Here is an 18,035-nt window from a genome sequence, read left to right on the forward strand (position 1 = left end):
GACTTGTACCTTTATTTGGTTTTCAGTCTTTTTCTCCTGACAAGTTTGTTCTCTGCCTGTACACAAACTTGTTTCTGCAGCAGAGAGGAGAGCAGTCAGGCAGCACTTTAGTTGCTTCACCAGCTGTTTCTGAGCTCTTTTTTCAAAATCCTTGCTCAGAAGCCCATTAACTGTGGTGTCTTCTGGACATAGGTGAGGATATTGAGGCCTTTTCTATTATGGCACTCTCTTTGTGCTTGTAATTTGTTTGCTGTAATTATGATTGAATTAGTCCTCAGCAGAGGCAGAAATACCAGCGTGCATCTGCATCAGAAAGCACAGAGGTTGCCCAAAGTCTGAATAAAAAATGAATTTATGTATTTGACTTATTTACGTAACCGAGTAAGGTCAGTTGCATCATTAATTAAGAAAAGGATGTCAACCCACTAAATTCATTACTTATATTTAATCTGACCAGTCGCAAAAAAAAAAGTCACGAGTAACTTGCTGGAAGGAGCTGATTTCTTAAGCTTTTCTTTTGAAATAGCTTATCAACTTTGGCTTTATTTATTGCCTTGCATTTTTAGAAATTTCTTTAGGAGTCTAATATTTTTAGGATCTTCTTTTCAGAATTTGTCACTAATTCTAGCCTGCAATTCATTTTTTCTTCAAAACAAAATCTGACATAGGCAGCTTCTCTGGCCTGTTCTATGTCCTTATGTAATCCTTAGGCTTGTTCTGTGCTGTGCACAATGAAAACTTCTTAAGTATCTTTGCTGCATCTTCAGCACTGTCTGTCCATAAGGGAACGTGTAAGCACTGTGGGCCAATGCTCTAATTCAAAACATACAGAAAATGAAAGTAAAAAAATCATACCAGAAAGGATTCAATTGTTGGATAATCTTTAAAAGAGTAGAAGTGTTTAAAGGCGCAGATGATGAGAATCTATATGGGATTCTGCCACTTTCTGTTGAATACACAGGATTCTGTGGACAGTTTTTTTCCTACTCTGTAGCAGCGTTCTGATGTCTTTGTGATGTTGATTATTGAAACGTGGGAAGGAGAAGAATGATATCACAGTGCTTTAAAAGGGCTATAGAGATCTTTTTGCTTACAGTCACACACAATACTCATGATTGCAGAGAGATATGCTAACATTTTCAACAGTGAGATTTCTACTTATGAACCCACATTGCCTAAAGTGCGGGACTACAACATTTTGGCTTGTCTGGGCTGCACTGAGTGAAAAAGAATTATACTGGGCTGCATATAAAATATATAATAATGTGTGTAAGTAACAAAACTTATATTTTTATGTATTTTTTTTTAATGTAAGAACAGATCAACAAAAACATAAAAGTAGTGGGATATTTGACCTTGTTTTTGTGAAATTAGTGCATCAATTTCTGGTTCAGTTGAAGTGGTTCAATTCTTAGTGAGGTCTCAAGATGCTTGTCAGAGATTTTTGATTAAATATTACTCTTTTTGTGACTCATCCTTGAAAATGTACGTACTGCCAAAAAGCAATGACCTGAATGAGGTGTGATTGTGAAGCACGGGGTATTTTTCTCTGTTAAGACAGGTCTCATAAAAACCTAGTAGAGAGACATGATCAAATTTATCCTTGAGTTGAACGTCTGATTGAAACTCTACAAGTTTCATTTGAAAATGTGCAGGTAATGTATTTGTTATCTGAAAATGGAGTTGTAAATATATCATTTTTTTTTCTCCAGAAATCTTGAAACCTGTTCTCAAATTCCTTTATCAAAATTGAAAGCACAGCTACATAGTTGTTGCTATTCACAGGGCTATTTAGCCAACACATCAAAATGCATGAAATTATTTGCCATAACTTGAGCTTGCCATAATTTTTCATTTATTTTGTTTAAAACTTAGCATAGATAAAGTGATTTTCACCTTGAGGACATATGTTTAATTCATGTAAATGAGTGGTCAAATCCATCAAGATATTCTTTGAGTTCTAGCATAAATTTTCCTTTTGATTCCATAAATGATTTTATTTCATTTCTCATATGATAAAACCTTTTCAGCACCCTATCTCGCCTTAGCCTCCTTCCTTTGGAAAAGTAAATGATGTCCTTATAATTAGCATCCGTATTTTAAGGAGCTCCTGGAACTAGAGATGATTAAATTCATTGGACTTGGGTCCAGCTTTGGTATTTGTGTGAGTCTATGTATTTTTTGAAACTTACACAAATCTTGATATCCAGTGCAGGGATATTTCACTAAATATGTTTATAGTGGCAGTTGAATTGTCTTCTACTCATTTTGTAAGTCCCTATTTTTTACAAGCTGTCACTGAGGCACCATCAGTAGATATTTGGAAAAATTATACCCACCACACTTGCCAAATATTTCTTAATAGACTTCCCATCTGTAAATGGTTTTGATTTTTTTGCAGTGAGATTTGCTACCACTTAACTAGCTTTTATAACAGAGTCCGTTTGAGTTATAACTTTCAAAAAAGATTTTGTTGAGATGACAGACCTTTTTCAGTTCCACTATTTTGTCTTTGAAGTATTCCTTGATGTGCATTAAATTTGGCAGCATGTTTTTGCAGGCAATGTCTTTTCAAATTGTAATCTTTGAAAAGTGACACAGTTTCCTTTCAAAACAAGCATAGTGCTGTATTATTTGGGCGAAAAAGTACTCGTGTCTTTTGTTGTTCTTGTGCATATTCTTCCTTCATGCATGATTTTTCTTTTTCTGGGTTCTGTGTTCTTCTGAGTTGCCCTGATGTAGATTGAAATACCAGTATCAGCAATCAGCAGGCAGCACAAGCGCATGCCACGTGTAATATACACGAGGTTCAATGCGACTGTGTGTGTGTGACAGGAGTGAGAGGAAGAGTTGGCACTGCACTGTGACCCCCCTCTTCCCCTGATTCCAGCCCAGACAGTGCCGAACACACGCTGATGGGTTGGCTGTCGATGAGCAATGGGTATGCACCTAGGGCAAAGCTGCCCCATCTATGCTAGGCCGCATGTGGCTGTGCGCTGTGGGTTGGATATGACTAGCATAAGGAATGGGGTAACGTGGGAGGTATATCTGTTCTGGTCTGCTTGGCTTTCATTTGAATCTAAGTCATGTTTATTATATTCTTATCCTGTGCCTTGAGTACTGAGGCATAAATTGAGCTGACTATATTATCCTTCAAAATCCTGTGAGAGGAGATGCAAAATAAATGCAGGTGTCATTTGCACAGCAAGAGATAGTAGAGATGAAAAGCTGGCATGCTTTGTACAATGCTGAATGCCATGGAAATAATCAGTTTGCCTGATAAAGTTTATAAACAAGAGAGGAAATTAAACACCAAGCAATTTGACATGATGGAGCTTTCTTGACAGGAGATATCTGGCAAAATAAAACAGTAAACAAGTAGTGGAGAAGTCTAAAGGCTGTTGAGGTGTGTAGGTTTAATTTCAAGGTGCAAGAGGATGAGAAGAAACTGACAAACTGATAGAATACTATGTTATATGTCGTCTTGAAGAGTTTAAATGTGTTCTGCTGTAGCATTGAGTGTGCTTTGCTTTTATTAGCATATTTGCCAGTTATTTCATTAACTGACTTTGTTAAGTGCCTTGAGACACATTGTATCACTTAATGAAGTTAAATATGGCAAACCATTCCTATAGCTCTATAAAGCAAGTGTAGTTAAGAAAAATATTTGCATACTGTAATTGTTTGAGAACATTGGGAAAGAGAGCATTTGGAAGAACAGACCTTGCTGGATATCAGTCCTGAATTGCAACTCTGAAGCAGAAATACTGCATAGCTTTATGAGAAGCGAAGAAAAATAGAAATATGATTGGTTTTACAGTTTTCTGCATATATAACATTCGGCTTTGTTTAATGCTAATATTTTTCTGCTGCCATTTGTGGATTTGGTTGAGTAAGTTCTATGAATATTAGTGACTCATGCACCTAAATCTACTTAAAATATCTAAGCTTTTATTTGCTATTCAGCTATTTAGAATAATGTTCAGAAATCATATCCAATCAATAAAGTCCAGGGTCATATCCTGGTTGGCTGGTTCAACCTCTTGTCCTTCTAATACAGCTGAAAGAAAACTTTCCAAGGTTTACCTAGGAACAAGCTAATTGACATGCTTGCATTCTTAACGTGAGTTGCATGTATAATATAAGCAGAACAGAAGCAAAGCGCTTGCATGTAAAACTTAATGACTGTGTGCTCCCTGTAGATGAACTCTAAGCAGCTTTTTATTTTCTATGTATGAATATAAAATGTTCTGGAAGAGAAGAATACAAGCATATCGTATAGAACTAGGCATTCTCGGGGCACATGGAAAACTATTTAGAGAATATACAAACCTATCTTGAGACTAGCTAATAGACTAGCTAATCTTACTTGGATAGTGTTTTTGGCCATAGGACTTTTTACACCCAGAATTCTTGAGAACTGATATGGCATAGGTTGTACTTACTGTAAGAAAAACTGTGCATAATAGAACTGCCAGATCTGAGAGAGAATAGGAAATTTGTGCAACCAGAACTGCAAAATATTACCATTTTATTAAGAGATTTGTTGTCACAGCTTAATTAATGCAAAAAGGGATACTTGAGAGGATAATGCATGAATTTTAATATTTCTTCCTTACAGTCACAGTTATGACTGAAAAAAATGAATGCAGTGTTACATTAATAGCCCTCCAAATAGAATCTAATGGAACGGCAACTTAGAAAGATGAATTGTTTTATGACAAGTTATCTAATTTTATTCCATTCTTCAGATTGTCACAGTTGAAAGAGTGAGGTTTGGCCTCCAGAAAGAAAATTCTGAAAAACTCATTAACTGTGTAAATCCTCCCCTCTCTAAGGCTCCTTAGTTAGCTCACTTCAGTGAATTCACCCCAATGAAGAAGAGTAATCATTTCCTCATTCAGTCTTTCTTTAACTGTCATTAATTACTTAAGTGTTGAACACAGACCCTGATGGCCTTCTATACAGGTACATTTCTCCCAAGGAGCAGTGATTAAGCTGTAGCAAAAGTGGAAGGGTTGGGAGCTACATAGAATATACAACTTTGGTTTTTTAAAAACAAACAAACAAACAAACAAAACCGCAACAATTTGATGCAAGAAAATCATTGTTCTGGGGATATATCTTTCCTAAGTGGCTTTCTGTGCAAGCTTAATTTGTACATCTAAATCTGTATTTGAAAGGGAATGGCTCTTTTCAAGAAAGCTGTGAAGAAACTAAATTTCTGGGTTGATGATATTGGGGAGGGGGGGAGGTGGAGAGATACTGAGGACTCTGTGTATTGTTAATTTTGGAGGATTTTGCCTCAGACAAGTTCCTTTTGCTGTTGAGACAACTATACCCAGTAGAGCTGTTAGATAACATACAGGAATAATGCTTTCCTTTTTTTGAGCTTTCTCTAACTTCTTGCCCTTGCAGAAAGTGATGTCACAAAAGTATTCTTGTAGGAAAGTTAATATTTAGCATACAATTCAGTATATATCCTAATTAACATAAAAATTGATATTCACAGAGTCTACACAGTTGTCTTGAACTTCATAGAGAATATTGTATTGGGAGATATATTTCCACAATCAAGGATAATCTCTGCATCTCAATTTTACAGCCTTACAGCTACTCTTCTGTAATGTTTTGCAATTTGAGATGGAATTCAATTCTTCACATTTCCACGTTCCATTTGGTAAATTTGAACAGTGCATATGCATCTTTTCCTGAAATTTTTGAACATCTCTTAAGTAATTTCAATGTCAGGCCAACTCCTAATTCACTTTTTACTGCCAGCTATCCCCTGGTATAGTGGTTTGTTTTAATTTACATTACTGTTTGCAGTGTATTTGTATGCACGATTCCTTTACATTAGCTGCTTTTCTGCTATGTATCGTTCCTCAGTTCTCTTCTGGGGTCTCCAGACAAAGTTTAGAACAGTGTGAACAGTGAATAGTATGAAGTCACCTAAAGTGATGTTCATTTGTTCTTCGATGTTACTTTTTTTTTACATTTGTCCTCTGACCTAGTATTGATCGCTGTTACAGGACCTGTTTAGGTAACTAATACTTTTTCTTGTGGTACTTTTTTTTTTTTTCTCTTCAAAGATCCTTTTATGATTTACTGATGTATTTTCTAAAGCAGAGAATTCTGAAAGAAATCCAACTTAAACTAGTCAATTGGTCTTCCACAAACTTATTCTTGTTTTCTTACTTCTTGGTTTCTGTTCTTCTCATTTATATTTTACCTGCTCGTCCTGCCTATATTCACAAATCTACATTGTAAAGGTATCTTAGAGCTGCACTGGGATACTGCCCTTTTGTACACAATGTTTCACAATGTACTTTTTTTCCCCCAGTACTGCTAAATATTTCTGTTTAAGTTGTTTTCTTTTGTGTAAACCTTGTAACCATCTTTCTCTGATAATTGAGTTTGATATTCTTCAATCACAAGAAGTAAATCCCTCTTTCAGATTTGTCACCTGACCATGTTTGCTCTCATATATATTACTCTGTGTGTTTTTATCTTTTTTTCTGTCAGAATTTCATCTATTCTCATATATCAGCGCAGTCCTGCAGCTTATTTGTGCCTCCAGCTGTAATGCACTTACTGAACTCAATCATGAAGTCATTGTCATTGCTGACCTCAACTGTGTAGCATAGCTGTTGGTACCTTAAAAGGCCTTCCAATTCTTATGTGTCATCTACAGCAAAATTTAAAGTAAACTTGTCCTCATGCTTAGTGTTTTCTCAATGTTATTTTCTGCTAGCCCTTTTTCAGGAGTTATATAGTAAAGAGGCTACATTTGCCAAATGTCTCTTCTGACCGGTATATTGGAACCCTAGTAAATATTTGTCCAATTTACAGCTTTGCTGCTGCCATAGCTAATACCATTTTCTGGTGCAGAGATGAAACTTCGGAAATATTCACGTGATCTCCAGCAAGTTGCAAGTCATCAGCTGAGGCACATTAACCCTAACTTACATGTATATTCCTTGCTTATTGCCAGTACAAAGTAAATTAGATTTACTTAAATCATTGGGAACTAGATGTGGTAATGATCACAAGAACTTTCAACAGCAGCAGCAGCACATTAATATTTAATCAGCTTTCAAGTTAACTCTGCTTCGGGAAGAGACTGCACTAGATGATCTCCATATGCTCCTTCTAATTTAAATTCTTCTGTGACTCCAAATAACACGTTTTCCATTTAGAAATTCAGGAAATACAACCATTGATGAGAACAAATAGAAACCCTTTTAAAAATTGTAGTATGGATGAAATACTGTTACCATGCTTAAATATGTTTATTTAAATAGATTTGTTCATTTATTTGCTAGTCGTTGTTCGCACAAGATTCTTCTGTGCAGATTCACAAGCAGGCCACAGTCTTCTCTGCTGAGGTACAGGCTGTGGTCTCAACTTTTGACTCACTTCCTCTTCTCAGGATCTTGAATTCTGCTTCATAGTCACTTTGTTAGGATCTGCTCCAACCAAACGCTACTAAGTGTGTCCCGCTACTCTCCTGCAGTAAGATGGTTAAACTCAAGGGGATATTTTCTAGTCACATCAACAGGCTTTTTTTCTTGTGAGTCACTAATATTGAGGCTTGCTTTTTTAGTCATTATACCTATGAGGATATGTATGCTGCCTGTAAACTTTACTAACTGTCTGAATATTTTGTTTGTTTAAAATTGTTCATAACATAATACTTTCAGCAAATAGTGCTTTTCTGATGCCCTCAATATGTAGAATTTTAGAAATAATATCTGTAGCCTAGTGCATTATTTTTGGCGCAAATTTGTGAAGGCAGTTCCCTGGACTCAATGTGTTTATACAAATGGAAAACAAAAATGTGCATTGCAATTGATTTAAAGACTACACTTCTACTGATCTTGAACAAAAGTATACACCTAATCAGCCTGTGGTAGTAAAACTTCAGTTATTGAGATGTGGTAGCGTGAAAGATGAAACAAGCTTTTTCCCAAATGTACAAATATAAAATGAGTGCAGAGGTCATCAAAGTACAACCACAGCATGATAGTAAGGGCCCCTGACCTGTAAAAGAATTCTCTAGTTTTGGAAGCAGCCATGTGTGATAAAGGCATCAGTTGCCACAGTGGTTCTTGAGCCCAGAATCTTGAAAGGATTTTAAACAACTACTGTCCAAAACATCTTTGAGAACTGGATGTTTTTCAGAATACTCACTTTTTTCCCCCAGGATGAACAAAGAAAGAAATGAATAATTTCTCTTCTATCTTTTGCAAAGAAAGATGGGTTCTTGTTGTTGGCAGTTCCTCACTGGGTGTATCCTGTTTGATTGTCATGAGAAAATAAAAGATTTGGCATTTATCAGTTTGTCCCCATTAAGAAAAAGTGACCAGTTCTGTTATGATGCTCTATCCTTAGCAGAATTTGAAGTGGATTGAATTATGTCTTGACAGAGATGCACTGATATGATAGGGTTTTGAAATGGATTCCATCCACGGTAAATAAAATAATTCCTGTTAGGCTACTGTAGTGGAAGCTACTATTTTCACAAGCTTAGCATTAGTGACTAAAAAGCTATAGACAGATCTATACAAACTGCAGTTTCAGGGGGACTCTGTGTTATTGACTGACATTTGGGATTTTGCCCCAGAATATTATTTTAAATAATGATGCTCAAAACTGAAATGAGAAGTATTGAATTAGGATTACCTGAAATCCTTTCAGTGATTATTCTGTCACTCAAGTGGATATTGCCTGATCTACGATTCAGTGCATAGGTGAGGTAAGCAAGAAATTTGTGGGTAAAAAATATTTTAAAGTTTGTGCAGGAGGACACGTATTTCTAAAATCACATCCATATTACTATATGAAATAATTAAACCAGAGATTAAAAAGAATTTTAAAAAGTCTTTCTAATTTCTTTTTACCTTATTTTTGCAATCCACTACATACTGCTGTGTAGTGGAGAAGCACTTGAAAATAGGATGATGTTCTTGATTTACAGAATGTGATGCAGCAGAGATGAAATTGCATTAAATTCAATGTTTTATGAGTGACGGTCTGGGCTACAAGCAAACACCTATTCTGATGAATCTCATTTGAAGACTGAGCAAATTATTTGATTGGTGGTACCATGTCTTTTTTTAGAATAGGATAACAATATAGTAGTTTGAGATGAAGAGCTAATTTAACCATAACATAAGTTGTTCAGAATAATTCTTGCAAATATCAATATTATTTAAAATAGAAAGCCAAGATTATATTTATTGCTTCTACATTTAAAGCAACCTTCTGCGTTAGTTGTAAAGATTCTGTGATTTCACCTGTGGCTTTAGCAGCATTTAATTTTTGACATGTTTAAGGAGGAGATATAATAGTAGGTTTATAAGCGGTAGAAGATTACACATTTTTTCTAGCAGTAATTGGGAAAACTTCTATAAATTCAATTGTTTAATTTATATTTCATAGAAAGGGCTTGTCTGAAATGATGCTTTTCCTGTCCCTTTTGTAAGCTAGTGCCTAGGGTTTCATTTAGGAGGCAGAAAACTTGTCTTGTAAAGCTTGGGCTGTATATTTCCCATCCCAAATTTTCTCCGTGTAGAACAACTGAGCATGAAAAATATTCTCCAAGAACTTATGTGATTAAATTTGTACCAGTCCAGAAAGCCATAAACTGTATATGAAGTCTCTGCTTTACATCTTCCACAGTTAATCCCATTATGTGCATAACAAATATCTAAATAAGTAGCAGCTGGTAATGCTCAATAGATTCTGTTGTAGCATCAATCTATGTATGCTGTTTTTGTCGTCTGCAGAAGATATGTATTTGAATTCAGTCTCATGCTGGCAAAAAAATTCTGAGTCAGATGGAATACTTTAGGGTAGTGGAACTTGGTGTTTGCATAACCAAAGAAAAACAGAAGATAACTTACAGGGAGCAAAACAAGGAGAAATATTTTCAGAAGTCTCCACAAACTTACAAGTCTGAAAAGAAAGGTAAAAATAAATATATTTCTTTTCTCAGGCATTATATTTTTCTATTGTTGTAATTATAACAAATAATCTTATGTGGAATACTTGGAGATTATCTTGCCCTTGGTCATTCTTCCAGAGACTTTGTTATTGGAATAAGAGCCCCATGGTAACTGGTCATTAAAACAAAGCTGCAAAAGGCCATGTACAGTTTCCCTCTTAGGAGAACTGTAATGATAAATCAGAAAAGGATAAAATAAGCATGAGTAGAAAAGCAGTCCTGAGAAAACATATAGTAACATAGAAATTTTATTTTAATTTCTTTAGACTTTCAAAATTCTTAAATGACATCTGTAAGACACTGCGCTAATATTCAAGACCATTTCTGAAACTTTTTTTTTTTTTTTTTTTCATTTTGAGGAGTAATTTGTGTGACAGCTTCATGGAAAATCAAGGTAAGGATCAGCATAAGTCAGACCAATGCAGAAGTCATAGAATATATGCATATTTTTTTTTCTGGAATGAATGTTTGACTTTCTGGGAGAGATTGGCACTGTTTTTCAAGAGAATAGTAAATGAAATCTGTGAGGACAAATTGTTCTGAGAGTTGATAGATGCAGTACCACTAGGAAAGACAGAACATGTTTCTGCCAGGCATGTTTGGGAATAGGGACTTGAATATTTTCATTAATCTTGTCATAGCTTGTTGCTGCTAACTTCCACAACAAAGACAGATTTTCATTTGTAGCAGTGAATGATTATGAAGTCAAAGACTTCCCAAGCCTTTGACAATCTACCTTTTCCATATTCAGTTACTTAATATAGCTTTTGTTCTTACTAGAACTAAGTAATTCATTTCTTAATGGAATTGAAGTAACTTCAAAAAAAAAAAATAATTAAAAAAGCTGTACATGCTACTTCCAAATCAATTAAATTTTGTCAGATTGTTTTCTATTTCTGAGGTTGAGAAGTAACCCTGGTTAATACTTGGGTTATTCAGTAATGAGGTCCACAGGCACTGTGGTGACTTGTGCTGGATTACAAAGGTCAAAATGCTAGTTCTTCAAAACTAATAAATCCCTACTGAAGTTTCCTTATTATTTCAGATTTCAACGAATATATCTCACCTTATGCACTTCACATTTACTCTGGAAGAATTTGTTATCTGCTGGCATCATCCTGGAGAAAAAGTAAAAGCAAGATAAGACCTAGGTACAGATATTGATCGGGATCTATTGACAATCATTTTGAAAACGTGGGATAGGAGAGCAATTCAGAAGCAGTGCTTGCTAGCTTCAGAACACTGCGGGAATGGCGGTAAGAGAGAAGTGACTTCACAGACATGCCATGTGTTGTATGGATGTTCGTGGTTCCAGAAAGCATTTGCTTGGAGAGTGGTCTCAGAAATAACACTTTCTTTTGTACGACTGGTTTTGTGTCACGTCTACTTCAGACTGAGCAGCGTAAAATGACACTGAAGAAAACTGTTTTGAGTTCTATCTTATTTTTGAGTGTAACATCCATTTATTTATCTGTGGCCAACTGTTCATTGCAGCGAACAAATTCTGTTCATAAGCGAGGGAAAAAAGACGCTCAAGACTCTTTTTCTTCAGCATCAGGAAGAGAAATGTTTTCAAAATAGCTTTAAACATTAGAAGTTAAAAGTGTCTTCAGCTGTTGGCTCCCTGTTGCTTTGCAGGCAGCTTTTTCTCACTGTTTGGAACTTGAGCTGCATATGTTGCTCTGGGGACTCCCTTTTCCTCATTGGTTCTCAGCAGCCCAGGATTAAACGTATCTGATTGCCTAATACGTATCCATTAAGCTAGTCATGAATAATTGCTGAAATGGTTTCCTTTAGTGAGTGAGTATCTGACACTTTTCTGATGTCTTTTATTTTAAGAGCTTAAATTGATTGTTAAGCTCTTAATTTAAGACTTCATCCTGAATCACCAAACAAATCACAGTGACATTTTTGTTATGACCTCAAGGGGAAAGGCATGGAACAGCAAAGGCACAATTCCTTATCAGCGTGTCTGGTACTTCTGAGGTACCAGTCAGAATTCAATTAAAAAGCAGGACAGAATTGTGGCACGAGAATCTCACGCTGGGCCCTCTTCAGCTGGGAACTGGAGTTGTTTGGCACTATGGGACGGTTTAGGATCTCTGCATGAAGTGGAATGAGCAATAACTGCTGGAGAAAAATAGGCCCAGGTTTGTACAAATCCTACAAGCTCAGTTTTCAAAAAGGCACTTAATTATGCTTGCAAGTGTACATATTTAGATGCATGCATTTATATAGTAAAATTAATGAGAACACTTAAAACCTTAAGTAGTAGCAGATGGCTAGGTAGTACAGAACAGAACTGATGGGAAGAAAAGATACAAGGGAAGAGCAAGCAGACCCAGTTTTTTTTATTATAGGTATATTCTCTAACTGAAGGTGAGCAGCATTTTAAATGGACTGGTCATAGAGTAGGTGAAGCACAAATAGGAATAGGCTTAGTCTAGAAATGTTGAAGAGGTATGCAAATAAGGATTGCTCTTGTTCCCAGGACTAATTAAGTAAAAAACAATTTGAATTAAATAAAAAGAGTTTTTTTGCTATATCTTCCTTTTTAAGGTGAATAAAACACATGCCATTGGGCTTCTAAGTATTAAGATTTGTTCCTAATGACTTATTTGACAAGCATAAAAAACTGAAATGCAAATAAAGATGATTGATTTGGTAATTTCATTTGGATTATTTGTTTTAGCAAGCAGTAGTACTGGAGAAGCAATCTCTTACAAGCACACAGATGATGGATCTGAAAGGGCTCATTACAAAAGATCCTAAAGAAGCATCGGAGAGGATTTTGATGTCTGTCAGTGAACAGATCAATAAAAAGGAGAAATGGAGCAGTAGTTCTGTAGTTCTGCTCATGAAAGATGCGATTATTTGCCTTATGACTTTGTTTTAACTGCTGTGGTCTCCCTTGGGGTCACAACTGCTAGTTTGGTAACCACTGAAGTAGAGTGAAGAGTTAGCCAGGAGGTGTGGAAATGAAGCTTGACAGCAGGCAGAGATGCCTTCCAGCAGAGACAATTCCCTCTACTGCTTTGAACTGCTGGGTCTCTGTAGCAAGGAAGGTGTTTTCTGTTGGTCTTCTTCGATGCATGTGCGGAGGTACACTACCAATCTGTTGTTAGCCTGTATTTGAGATTATGTAAGGTAAAAGAATGTATTACAATAGCTCTTCCACCACCCACATGCTACGTTCTGCCTGGAGTCATAAGAAAACTTAGTTTCTTATGTTTGTCCACATTTGATTCTTATTGTCTGACTAGAATTGTAACTACTTATCACTCAGTCCAGGTTTTCTCCTAATAAGAATAAGCTTATTGGAGTCCAAGTAAGATTTCAGATGTTAAACTACCCTGTAGTAATGATTTCTGTTATTACACAGCAGTAAGCCATAAGCCTTTGATGTATGATGCCTAATGAGTTACTGGTACAACAGCTGAAGACCATACTTGTGCTGAGGAGGAAAATAAAGCTTCATTTGCAGGAGTTTAAGTAGTGATGAGGATTCTCTGCTAGTTCTCTATAGAAGGAAGGATAAGTATACAGTCTTCTCAGTTATTTTAGGAAGTTATTTATCTCTGTGGGTGTCAGGCAGACTCGTGGTAACAAAAATATGCAGTGATTGACTGGAGTGCTGCATCCCCTGCTGACACTATTGCAGAGAGCATAGCTGGCATCAGAGCCACCCTCAGCTCTGCCTCTGCTTCCACTACAGAGCAACTGAATCTTTATTTTTAATTACTTGTTTATGATGTGTATGAACTGCATGGAGCTTCGTTATGGATGAATACACAAGAAGACAGTATTTTATTTTTTCGGTTGCTTGCAAATTAAAATAATTTTGAGTTATTAATGGATGATAACTGATGGGTAAGTGTGCTTGCATCTCTAACAAGATGACAAATGTCCATACTTTCAGAACTAGCTGTTTTAACAGGAGATAATGGAGATTCATGACCGTTTGGGATGTGTATTTTGAAACAGCTAGATCTGAATGAATGTGAAAAATCCTATTTTGTGAATTTAGTATCTTATACCTAAATCTTGAGCATAAAACTTATTTGTATGTTTGGCTCCCCAGGCTTGTGTAAAAAGGGGTATCTGGAAGTTTGTTTTAACAATAAAATAAAGGAATCTAGGATGGAAATTTAGGAAGGTGGAATGATAATAAGTTACATGTGAAAGAAAATGAAGTTTGAGAACTAAGAGGGAGGCTGTTCGAGAGCAGAGAAAGCGTGTTAGAAGATTGTATGAAGAGCAGTGTAAGAATGAAGTAACGTGGAGTTAATAGTAGGTTACTTTATTCCATTCATCTGAAAAATCGGAATTAACTTCATTTCACAGTATTCAGTTGTTCAGAAGTTTGTGTATGTTTGTTAGTGACATAGTAATTCCGTTTTTAGGAAGTACTTTCCTATATATCAATTTGCTATAATTTTTAACAAATTTCAACTACTGTCTAGTGAGTATTGTCTTGTTATTCCCTCTATCTCTTTGAAGGCTGGACTACAACTGATTTCCATAGAAAATACTATGCCACAGATGAGTGCTTAATTATTATATAGAATTGTTTAGAATTCTAGATGAAAGACACACAAAGAATGGCAACCTGTAGAATGCTATTAATTTGCAGTAATTGATATATTCAATGCAATCGCTGAATTTTATGAAAGTCAATGAGAAGCAAATAGTACATATTTGCAGTCGCAAAGCTTAGCCTATCTTTCTTATTACAGCAGCTGTGATTCATTTCCTCCACACAGGGAGAGGGAAATGGTTTCATGAGGCAGCAAAAGGGTCAGGAGATGTCAAAGTAGCTTTCTCACATAGGCTTACGTGCAGAGCATCAGCATACAAAACATTACCATGAGACTTCTTTTTGATTGCTTCATATTTCCTTGCATTTATTTAAGTAGACAAATTTAATCCAATGGGATAAAATAAAATGTTAGAAGAGGAGGGATATGACTAGATTGTAGTAAACTTGTCTTTCCGTCTTTGAACATGAAGCCGCCCATATGCACGATATTGTGAGAGGCAAACAGCCCTTACCTGAAGTGGAACTTAAAAGAGAAGACATTTAGTCCTTTTGTAAACCTACAATGATAAAATATTTTGGAATTAGAAAATGTACCATTTACTTTAATGAATTGGCATAGGAAATTGCTTATCTTTGTAGAGCTCCAGATCCTAGATTTAGTTGTTCGTTCAATTTCTCTATTTTCATTTGGAAGGCCTTCATGTATTTTACTCTCTGATCATAACAAAGCGGATGCATAAGTTCTTTTTAATTATGAAATAAATCCAAGATAGCAATACAGTCTAATAGTTTGGTACTCTGAGCTGATAAATTGCTATCTACAATCTTTATATCAACTATTTACTATTGCAGTCTAGGATTTTATGAGTAGAGCTATGCACACGATAAGATTTCTAGCATGGTTTATTTAAATCAAGAAAATGCTAATGATAAAAACACACCCAAATGCTAGATTAGTCAATTTGTCATAGCTGAACAGTGTATCACCATTAAGGCTCCTAATGGGTTTTGTGAACTGAGTAGCTTCTCATCTAAATGAGGTTTTCCAGGATTTATGTGTCTTTAACGCTAACTGTTAAAGATTTGTAGATGTTGAAATCAAATTTAGGTACCAAGCTGAAATGTATTCAAATGTTATGGTGTTCTTATTGGCTTTTCCCAAATGTTATCAAAATAGATTCACAAAGTAATAAATAGTTACCATTTCAAAATATGCTAATAGTTAGAAAGAGGAGATTTTTCACCTTTTCCTTTTTTTTTTTTTTTAAATAGTAGATGACTGAGGCTATCATGAGTGCAGAAAAACAGTAATGTACAGAATTTAGCAAAACAAGATGAGAGTAAATACTAAATAGGAGAAGAATGTACTGTTATCTCATCTGAAATACTGTATTCATGGAGTAGTTAATTGCTATGCTAAATACTTTTGAATTATATGTGTTTGATTAAATTAGCTGATAAATTTAAAAATATACAACAAAAGATCAATTTCTAGGCAATGGAGTAGCAAGCCCTCCATTATCCCCCTCAACCAAACCAAACAGTCTTCAGCATAACAGGCAAACCAGGCCTTTAACTACCCTCCTGGCACAGGTCTGCTAAGAGTACAAAGCAGCTTAGAAATCATAGAATGATAAATGGCTTGGGTTAGGAGGGACCTTAAAGGTCATCCAGGTCCAACCTTTGTGTTGTGGTCACAGTTGCCCCCAGGAATGGGGCATCCATATCTTCTTTGGGCTGTCTGTGCCAGTGCTTCACCACTCATTGAGTGAAAACCTTCTATCTAGCATCTAATCTAAATCTCCCCTCTTTTACTTTTAATCCATTTCCCCTTGTCCTATCATTATCTTCCTGTCTAAAAAGTCAGTCTCTGTCCCCTTGAAGGCTTTTAGAGTGGCTTGAAGAATTGGTTTGGGGATTATTATTTGCTTTTTTAATCCTAAACAGACTGTTTTCATCATAAAATTATAATAGCTGATATGTTTACAATTTTTACTCGCCCCAGACACAATGTGATGCTGGATTTTGCCCCCAAAATAGCCAATTTACACCAGTGATGAATTGATATTCATGAATGGCTCTGCTGACTGCAGGGCCCGAATCATAACACAAAGATGAAAATTTGATGTGCTGTCAATTTTTTTGAAATACATCTTCAAATGAAATGCTTTGGATGAAACTTTCATTAGTATATATTGGTGGTGAGGCATGCTGCTGCATAATGAGGATTAAATACCAAGTAAGAAAGTGCTAAGCCTATACAGTGAATATTCTTCAAGGAAATTTTCCCCAAATCAGTCAAGTCAATCAGTTTTCACCCGTGACTTGAATACAGTCTGATCCAACCACAGAACTGTTTGCTTGTAAGAAATAAACTTCTGACTTGTACCAAGGTTTAATGTTTGAGACTCCAGTCAGTATTGGCTAGCTGAATCAGAAATGTAAGCTAAAGCCACTCTCTGTCATGGGTCAGAGCCTTTTCTCTCCTAATACCATTAAAATGATAACTCAAGGGTGCTTTCAGTTAATGAGGTTATTATGCTATCCTGGATTTGACCTTGGAGTTTATTACTCACTTAACAAGAAATGAGAAGCTGAGATATGTCTTTGTTGCTGGACACATCTTGAAAATTTTAAGTATAAGAGCCAATCAAAGCAAAAAGATTATGGTGGTGAATTGAAGCATATAAATTTGCATATTAATAGTATTGCTGAGAAAAAACTGTGCAGTGGTCATGCAAATCTTTTAACTTTGGCTAATAATGACTGTCTATCAACTGCAGTGCAGGGATCCACGGGCCGTGTTCTTTCTGAGAAGCACTGGTATAGCAAATTTGCAAAGTGCAAAGAAATACATAAGAAAACTTCCCTGCATAACTGAGCTCTCATTTGCTGAATATGTCCTTTAATGTTATATTTTAAACCCCCTTACCTCCTTTTAATGATAGCAACTTTGACTAAATGAAAAAAAAAAATACAATAAAAACCATCAAAACCCAGCATTGCTTATGAAATGAAAAAAAACAACACATTGGTTTTCTTTTCTTTAGAAAAATAGAGAAGAATGTTTTGAATACATGAAGACTTTGCTGTTGTGAAACTGAGGAAAAATTAAAACATGATCTCAAAAGATAAAAAGAAATGAAGCCTTTATCATTAGGTGTAAGGGGTCAAAAGTTTCTTTTAGGTGGCACATGGAGGCTCAGTTGCCCTGGCTATGCAGTTTTTCTGCGGAAAATATAGAAGTCTGTATTTTCTAAAACTCCAAGGAGAGTAAGGAGCAGGTGTAGCTAACAGGCAAATTTAGCTTTGGGAAAAGAAGACATAATCAGATGCTTTTTATTACTTCTGTTTGCGATACGGTATAAATGATTCTGATATATTTTTACTTAGAGAAAACATAGTTTTTGTGCTTAAAATGCCTTCTACTTAATGAATTGGATTGGTTTGCAGTACTACTCAATAGAGAACTTTTACTTAATTGAT

The sequence above is a fragment of the Meleagris gallopavo genome, chromosome 10, assembly GCF_905368555.1.
Source record: "Meleagris gallopavo chromosome 10, MGAL_WU_HG_1.1, whole genome shotgun sequence".
NCBI classification, from domain to species: domain Eukaryota; kingdom Metazoa; phylum Chordata; class Aves; order Galliformes; family Phasianidae; genus Meleagris; species Meleagris gallopavo.